Source organism: Helianthus annuus, chromosome 4 (assembly GCF_002127325.2).
Source record: "Helianthus annuus cultivar XRQ/B chromosome 4, HanXRQr2.0-SUNRISE, whole genome shotgun sequence".
In the NCBI taxonomy this organism is placed as follows: domain Eukaryota; kingdom Viridiplantae; phylum Streptophyta; class Magnoliopsida; order Asterales; family Asteraceae; genus Helianthus; species Helianthus annuus.
Window position 1 is genome coordinate 129,577,604 of NC_035436.2, and position 8,479 is coordinate 129,586,082.

The 8,479-nt window shown below is 34.0% G+C and overlaps 1 long non-coding RNA gene across 18 annotated transcripts; it reads left to right on the forward strand.

Annotated features, from left to right (window-relative positions):
- The first annotated feature begins 2,156 nt into the window (after positions 1 to 2,156).
- On the forward strand, positions 2,157 to 6,181 carry LOC110936847. 18 transcript variants are annotated; one of them, XR_002590328.2, is made up of 13 exons: positions 2,157 to 2,360; positions 2,423 to 2,576; positions 2,659 to 2,739; positions 2,840 to 2,866; positions 2,964 to 2,995; positions 3,094 to 3,243; positions 3,331 to 3,514; positions 3,613 to 3,733; positions 4,158 to 4,300; positions 4,398 to 4,485; positions 4,612 to 4,720; positions 4,823 to 4,922; positions 5,592 to 6,181. It is a non-coding gene; the product is annotated as an uncharacterized LOC110936847 (long non-coding RNA). The 18 variants fall into 18 exon arrangements; XR_002590327.2 differs by having other exon boundaries at positions 2,659 to 2,866; XR_002590323.2 differs by having other exon boundaries at positions 2,964 to 3,243.
- Positions 6,182 to 8,479: the final 2,298 nt, after the last annotated feature.

Consider the following 8,479-nt stretch of genomic DNA (forward strand, 5'->3'; position numbering starts at 1 on the left):
ATCGCTGGATCTTGGTCAGTGACAACAACTTTTGGTTGAGAACCAACAGCTTTTAGAAAAACTCTTAACAACCAAATATACGTATCAACAGTTTTCGACGCCAACAATGCTGCACCAAATGTAACACTGCAGTGATGATTGTCTATACTAGTGAACGGTACAAATGTCACGGCCCCCGACCTACCCTGGACGGAATCGGGGGTCGTGAACAGCCCAGTGGTACTGGTGATTATTTTTGAAAAAATATTGCAGCGGAAATTTCATCAGGACCGTGAGTTAGGAAAAATATCAGAGTTTAGAAAACACCGGATTTTATTTATTAGATAGATGGGATAAACCCATGTTTTATAATGGTAGTTTTAATAAAGATAAATTTGATTACATAAAAAAATATTTCTTAATTTGATTTAATTAATAAAATAAGCCACTTCTTGAAGCCTTTCAGTGCCGTATCCATCTCTTACTCTCATCTACTGTAATTACCTGAAACGCGTTTTAAAAAGGTTTTGTCAGCGGAAAATACTGAGTGAATCATTCTATTTATTAAAATGACTCGTTTATTATAATTTACAGTATTAAGAGTTTTTACATATGTTTCTGATATCTACCAACTACCCACAGTATTTGTCACTCGACCGGGTCTGTGACTATGGTCATATCACCATTGGCTGCCCCAATGAATGACGTATATCACTTAATTTTAGGTTCGCCCACCTAAAGTGATAATAACAGTAGTAATGTGCACAATACCCCACATACTGGCTGTAATTTGGTGATTACATAAACTTAATCACTGTAATTATAATTCTGAAAATAATTTGGAGTATTGTAAAACATTTGATAAAAAGAGAATGACTCACATTATAATCATGCAGATTCATACGGCCAAAGTTTAGTCTACAGATAAGCCTTGATATATTGCAGATTTATACATGCAGAGCTTAGCCTATTGATTTAGCTTTGTAACCTAATGCACACGAACTAGGTAGGTAACTTAATACAACAATTACAATAACTCACGAGATCAAATTCTCACAACGAACGAAAAAGTGCGATACTTAAACATCCATCGTTTTAACGACGAACGACAAAGTATAACCCTAATGTGGGTGGCACTTAAACATCCATTGGACATATTGATCGGTCGGAAAATGAATCGTAATAGCGATCGAGTTAATACCCTGTATCGTAGCAGAATTCGAGCTAGTGTGTGTTTGGTAGTAATCAGAGAATATCTCAGCGTATATTTGGAGTTTTTACGTCGTTTCAGTGTCCAAAATCGAGTGCTAATGTCTGCTATTTATACACAAAAATTGGACATGCTTACGGACCGTAAGACTATTCCCTTACGGTCCGTAAGGGACACCTAATTGTCATAGGGTTGCCACGTGTGGGACTAGGCCGGCTGAGTTGATGATTTCTTCAAATTCGAATTCGACAACGAGATTTGAAGATAATCGTCCACTAGGTTTTACCCCCCCTGGGTTGTAGGGCCCTGATCCTGATCCTGATTCTGATTGTTATGAAAATTTTAGGGTTTGTGCAGAATTACTTGGGTGTCTTAACTAGGGTTTCCTATTGAGTAAATAAAATAATAGATATGACTTTTTATGAGAGTTGTTTTACAAAATAGAATAATAAATAATAGTTTTGGGTAAATCACAAAAAGAGAATAAAATAGTGAGAAAAGAGAATGGACCCACTGTGTAACTTTAGGGTTCAACTAGAAAATCTCCTAGTATAAATTTTGGGTATAACTTTTGGGCTATTAAAATATATAATGCACTCGTGTTAAGTATAGTACCCCTAAATCAACCTTGTCCCGAAGTCCCGAGATAGAATCCCAACAACTTAGTCGGGCAGAGCCCTGACATATGCTATGAGGCTCAGATCAATCGGAAAGGGTAGCGGTGATCGGGAGTTAAAACACTTAAAACGAAGCAAGGCTTTATTATAATTATGAGGTGAATTACTGAAATAAAATAAAAAAGTATATATATCTATACTATATTAATAAGCATATCCAAAGGACTTCTTAAGGTCATATAAATTTCCTTAAAACACCCTTAAAGCATGTTGTACAACCCTCTAAAGCACAATATAATTTACAATTCCAATTATGTCCATCACTCAAAAAAACACACGGGTACACAATTAGGGTTTCTCATTCTCATAGCATTTTATCCGCCCCCATCTGCTTTATCTCCACCAGGCGATTCAAAAGGAGATCTAGGGTTTCTCTTGGCGATGGCTTTCTCAATGACACCAGATCAGCGAATCTCTCTCTATACGACACCCAATCGACTGAGTTTGAAGGTGGTGAAGGGTTTGGATCTGCCAATCAGTGACGTATGAGCAAGGTATGGCCGCTATTCTACTCAATGTCTTTTTATTATGCTAAATGAAAGATTATTGTTGTTAGGGGGTGTTTGGTCTGCTAATCGGTGATGTATGTGCGAGATTTCACAAGATCTAAAGACGGCGTGGTGTGTAGTGTTAAATCCGACGACTACGGTTCCGGTGGTATAATTCTCAAGCCGATCGGTGGCAATAGAGACGAGTTCCGACAAATTGAGGTATGTCCGACGACCTCTTTTTTATTTGTTTAGGTCATAAGCTTCAGATCTCGAATTTGATTTGTTTCTTTTTGCTCTAAAGTTGCAGATCTAGGTTTCACCAGTTGGCTTAGGCGATACTGCATCATCAAAATGGATGGTTTCTGAATGGAGATCCCTAAAGGTACTTGCATTGTTCTCAGATCTCAGTATAGGATGGGTTTTTAGTTTAAATGAGTCATTTTGTTTAACTGGTTATGATTTGTGGGTGTTTGAATTAACAGTTTCTATGTGGAGGCACTGACTTTTTGGTAATTTTATTTGTTGTGTTCTGTTTATAATGCTTAATTTTATTTTTGTAATGTTATTTCAGTTTTGGAAATTACATTTTTGTTATTTTATCTGCAGTGTTCGGTTTATAATGCTTAATTGCTTGTGAGGTGATAATGCATTGATAATGATACTCTGTGCTAATGTTATTTCAAGTTTGGTTTAAGATATCAATTTCTCCTGAGGTTACATCAAAGACCAAATGCAGATAAATCATGAAATTTCTCAGCTTTCTGTATCGGGCTTCACACCTCGGAAATTTGTTGTTAGCTTATGATGGAAGGAAGAGTGCGTTTGTTGCGGGTCCATTGCCCTTTTGAGTCTAAAGATTCGCAATTAAAATTACTGAGCATGATGGGTATAATCTAATATCCATATCTATTTTCGATTTCTTCTTTGATAACATGACTTTTCATTAGTATTAATATTTAACTACAAATTGTAGTCTGAATTGGCAACACCAGCTTTGTAAAAACCCAAAGTCGAACCCGGACATCAAAACACTGTTTGTTGATCATTCTTATTGGCAGTCGCAGCCAAATGGTGCACGGGCCCCATCACCAGTAACTAATCCATTAATGGGCTCTGTACCAAAGCCTGCAGGCTTTCCACCTCTGGGTGCTCACGGTGTAAGTGAAATTTGCCTATCTCTTATATTCATTTGAAGTTTTAACTAATATTATACATTTTTAAACCGGATTTATACATTTTTATCTTGCGTTCGAAGCCTTTCCAGCCTGCACCTGCACCTCTGCCATCATCTCTTGCTGGTTGGATGGCAAACCCATCTGTGCCTCATCCGTCAGTTTCTACAGTCCCTATTGGGTTTACCCCGCCTAATAATGCTGGTACGTATATCTTTAGCTCGTAGGGGAATGGAATATAGGCATGTTATAAACTATATTTAATGAATAGGCAAATATATGAACTACAAGTGTTTTGAATGGGAATATTTCATATATTTTTTTTCTTGAGTAAATATGATAGGCTTTTCAACCAAAGAGTATTTCCCTATAACAAGGCTATTGAAGACATAAAGGACTCGGCTTTCTTATGGATGTCGAAACAGATAAAAAAATAACGCCTGTTAGGTTTCTTTAAAAAGAAATAGGTCAACAACGAACTTGCCAGGTCAACCTAACACGCCCCCGTTTAGCTAAAGGTGTTCATGGGGTTCCACAGAAAACTGACCCGGCCCTTTTAACCGAAACACAAACCCACGAATGTCGTGTACTAATCTTGTTTTATGACAATGTGAACAAACACTTGCAGGAAAATCATACCACGATATTGTTGGCAGTGCGTATTATGTTGCTTCATAAGTGTTGAAGCAGAAATACGGGAAGGTAATTGACATACAAAATGCATGGTGATGCTGTAAATTATGCTTAGTGTCGTGCCTCCCTCATGGGCAGGTAATTTGATGCTTTTTCAACTATTTTTAGGTATTTGTGTGGTTTATATAATCAGTTGAATTCTAAGCTAAAAGTGAAAATCAACAACAAATTACAGAGACAGAGGAAAAGGCATATTTGATGCTATATTAGAAGGATATATCAACTTCGAAAGTGACCTGTGGCCATCTGTTCCAAAAGATAAGGTACAGATGACTCTTTCTATTGCTTTGATCGTTTTATGTAAGCTGATTATTATGATTACTATAGTATTATTATTATTTATGTTGTTGTTATTATTATTATATAATTTAATTATTATGATTATGAAGATAAAGAGAGGCCTGATGCTGTAAGAACTGAGCCAGTTTTCAGAGACAACAAAAGGGCATGTGTACTGGAGGTTAAAAGGGTGTTCTGAGAAGCCTGGTATTCTTGAAGGTAAGCTCTAAATGTAATTTGTAAAAGTTTTAATTGGATTTTAAAACTTGTAATGCCATATATTGTCATTACTTATAACTGCTATTGCTACTCAATATTCAGATATAGGAACTGGGGATCATACAGTTGAAGCAGCTGACAAATGGTTTGAGTATGGTGATGAACAGATGGATTTGATTGAAAAACACATAAATGTTATGAGGTAACTCTTACCCTTTTTAGCTAAACTGGTAATGTACAAATACAATAACCCGAATTTGTACTGTTGATTGAAAGCATATTACATTTGACCCGAATCATTTCCGAACAAAAATTACGTCAAAACGTAGAACAACTGAAAACGTACATAAAAACATGAAAACGCATTATATTTAAGCCGACTTGTATCCGGAAAAAATTACGTCAAAACGTAAACCAATTTGAATTTATATCGACACGTATATAAAAACAAGCACGTAAAAATTAGTCTCTTTTAGTTAAAGAATGGAAGTACATAGTAAACTAGAAACTTTAGAAACTTAAGGGGGGTTAAAATGACATTTTACAAAGTTGAGGGGGTGTAGGTGACGATATTTAAAATAAAAAACTTAACATTACAGTGCTCATCATACCACACTTTTTAATATATACTTAATGATATAACAAATTAGACAAACATTGACCTGGCATCATATGGGTTTCTCCGTAAAATATAGTATATATCTGAGTGTTGGATTTACTCTGTATAGTATATATCATATGGGTGATCTTGTTTTGCTAGCAATAGTTGGTTTGAAGGTATGATCTTGTTCTTAACCCATGAAAAAATGCTCATCTAGCTATCTTTATATCTTATATGTTGTGTTAGATGGTGACGTTTTTTGCGTTGCAGGATCCATGTCGGCCCGGTGTCCGAGATGCTGTCCAACTGTGCGTAAAGGCCCGTGTTAAGGTAAGAATGGTGATGGGTGACAATCTTCAAACCACCAAGGCAATTGCGTTAGAATGCGGTATACTTAGGTTAGATGCGGACGCTACCAAGCCAAACCTAATTGAAGGGAAGTCCTTCCGTGCAATGTCGGATGCACAAAGACTCGAAGTAGCTGAGAGGATATCAAATGTGGTATACAAATACAGGAAATGAACCTACGAGTGGAGGCAGATCTACCAGGCAATCAACTCGACAATTATTACAAAATTATATATCATTCTCTCCCAAAAAAGCATCCGAGATTCAGCAACTACAGACACAAGTATAATTTTCAGAAACATTTGGAAGAATACAATGTTCTATCATCTGCTATAGGTGGCAATTGAAGCTGCAACTTGCAGAATTCCTAACTAAGGTGAATGTTTGGTACTTTGGTTCGTATCTTGTTGTGTTCAAAATGTTTTTTGTTACACTTGATGTGGATATTGGATGTGAATTATCTAAGCCTGTGTATCTTGTTGCGATTTATAGAAAAATCAAAATTTGGCTTTGATTGTGAGTCAAATATCCTGTTCGTGTTGATTTATGATTCTCATATCTTATTGGTTGTTATAACATGTTCAGAATGCTTTTAAAATGATTAATAAATTTTAAAATGAAATCTTGATTTCATTTTAGAAAAAAGTGCATGTTCAGATTTTTGTAGCGTACAAGTCAAAGTTATCTTTCTACATTATGATTGGTTGTTAAACCTAGGTATGGCCTATGACACTCACGGCCCAACAACAATATCTGGTGTCATAATTGGCCATATTTAACGTACAAAAAACTTTCCAAGTTAAATATGGCAAAAAACTTTTCAAGTTAAATATGGCGTGCTCCCGTCAATAAACTTTCTTGTATGCCATATGAAGGGAAGCACCCGTCTCCCCCCTATAAAGGTAAGAAAAATTATAAAAAAGTATTATCATGAGATAGTGCAGTTTGAAATACAGAAGCTGACCAAAGGGTAAATATTTAATATGTTTTTTTAAATTAAAAAATATGGTATTTACATTCTTTTAAAACTCTTTAAATCCCAATGAAATGACTGGTTCTGAAGTACCTCAACCGAAAATTTAGATTTTAGTTATGACCCAACTGAACCGAACCTTCTCATACACACCCTTAGAATTACTCAAAACCGAACCGCCCTGTACATAGCCCTAAACTCACAAACCTAAGTGAAATGTTTCCCGCCGCATCACGCGGGTAAACGACTAGTATATATGTAAAGAAGATAGTGGCGATATCTAGAATAGAAAAAAAAGGAATGGGCAACTGTTGTTATACTGAAAGGCCTATTTATAATAAAATTCTAAGATTCCTTTGAGGTGAAGTAAACTTCCACATCTACCACCATTTTGTTTACTATATGGACACACGTCCAGTTGATATTTCATTTCAATAATTAATTCGTTATTTTATTCCTTTTTAGTTATCTTAATGACACGTATGTTTATATGCATTACTTTTGATGTCTATCTTTTCAAAGTTCATATGTATACATAGTATCTAGATTAGTTGATATTTTTTTATTTCATACGTGATTTTTAAGTTTTGATTATTATTATTATTATTATGATTTTATTAATTTATATATTATAATTAAGTTAACTGCTTTACTTATTTGGCGTGTATAACTTCTAAAATATAACGTTCTAGAAAATAATAAATATGTCTTTGGAATGAGAATATTTATATCTACATTTTGAACAAAGTTTCATTAAAAATAGACTAGGTTCAATACAATGTATGTTTATAATTTAATTATTATATGGTTCATAGGCCCGTCTAGGTACTTCATATTTCTAATATTCAACTTACCCGTAATCTACCCATCTAATAATATAAGTTTATATACTTTTATTTTATTTAGAAAGGTCACCTATATACAGGTCAAATAAATAAATAAAATATTTCAACCAACTATATAAAATAGTGTTTAAAACTATTTGGGTTGAATATTTATATTAGAAATAAACTAGTTACTAGTTACTAGTGGTTAATAAATTTAACCAAACTTATTATTTTTATATAAAAATAGGAATGTTACATCCTCCCCACCTTGTTTTAAATCTCGTCCTCGAGATTTGGGTTACGATGTTTCTTTTAGACTTATGTCATATTTTAGCCAATAAAACTAATATTGAGGTAGATGACACAGAATTAAAATATCAAATTTTGTGAATACGAGTTGTACCATAAGTAGGATTCAATGGTTCAACTGAATTAGTTCAAGATATCGATGTCAAACGAATGAGATAATTTCCAAGGTGACTAGGTTCAAGCCAAAAGATATATGATTAATAGATATTTAAAATGAATATGAAGGATTTTTAGAATCAATAAAATTCTTTTTCAAAAGAAAGCTTACTTTTATTGGCACATGAGGAAGACTTAGAATCGACAGGTTCAAAATGAAATAAAAGCACGAAAATGATTTGTCAGATATTGGATTATGATATGAGAAAATCGATGTGCTGAGATGAGTAAATTGTAAGGATACATGAAAAGACAATAGAGTTAGTGTATTATTATTTAGAGTTCCAAGTTGTTTTAAATTGTGAAATAATGTGATAGTATATTATTAGTGACTATATTTTTCATACTATGTCATAGAGATGGAAATATAATAAGAACAAGTTGTTTTGGCATGACCAACTATTATATTATATTACTAAAGCAAATGTAATATATATTATTTGTTTCACATTATATGTAAATGGTTACCACTTTAGTATTTTTACTATACTATGTAAAATAACTATGTAATATAGGTTACAAAATACTGTAATGAAGTTATTACA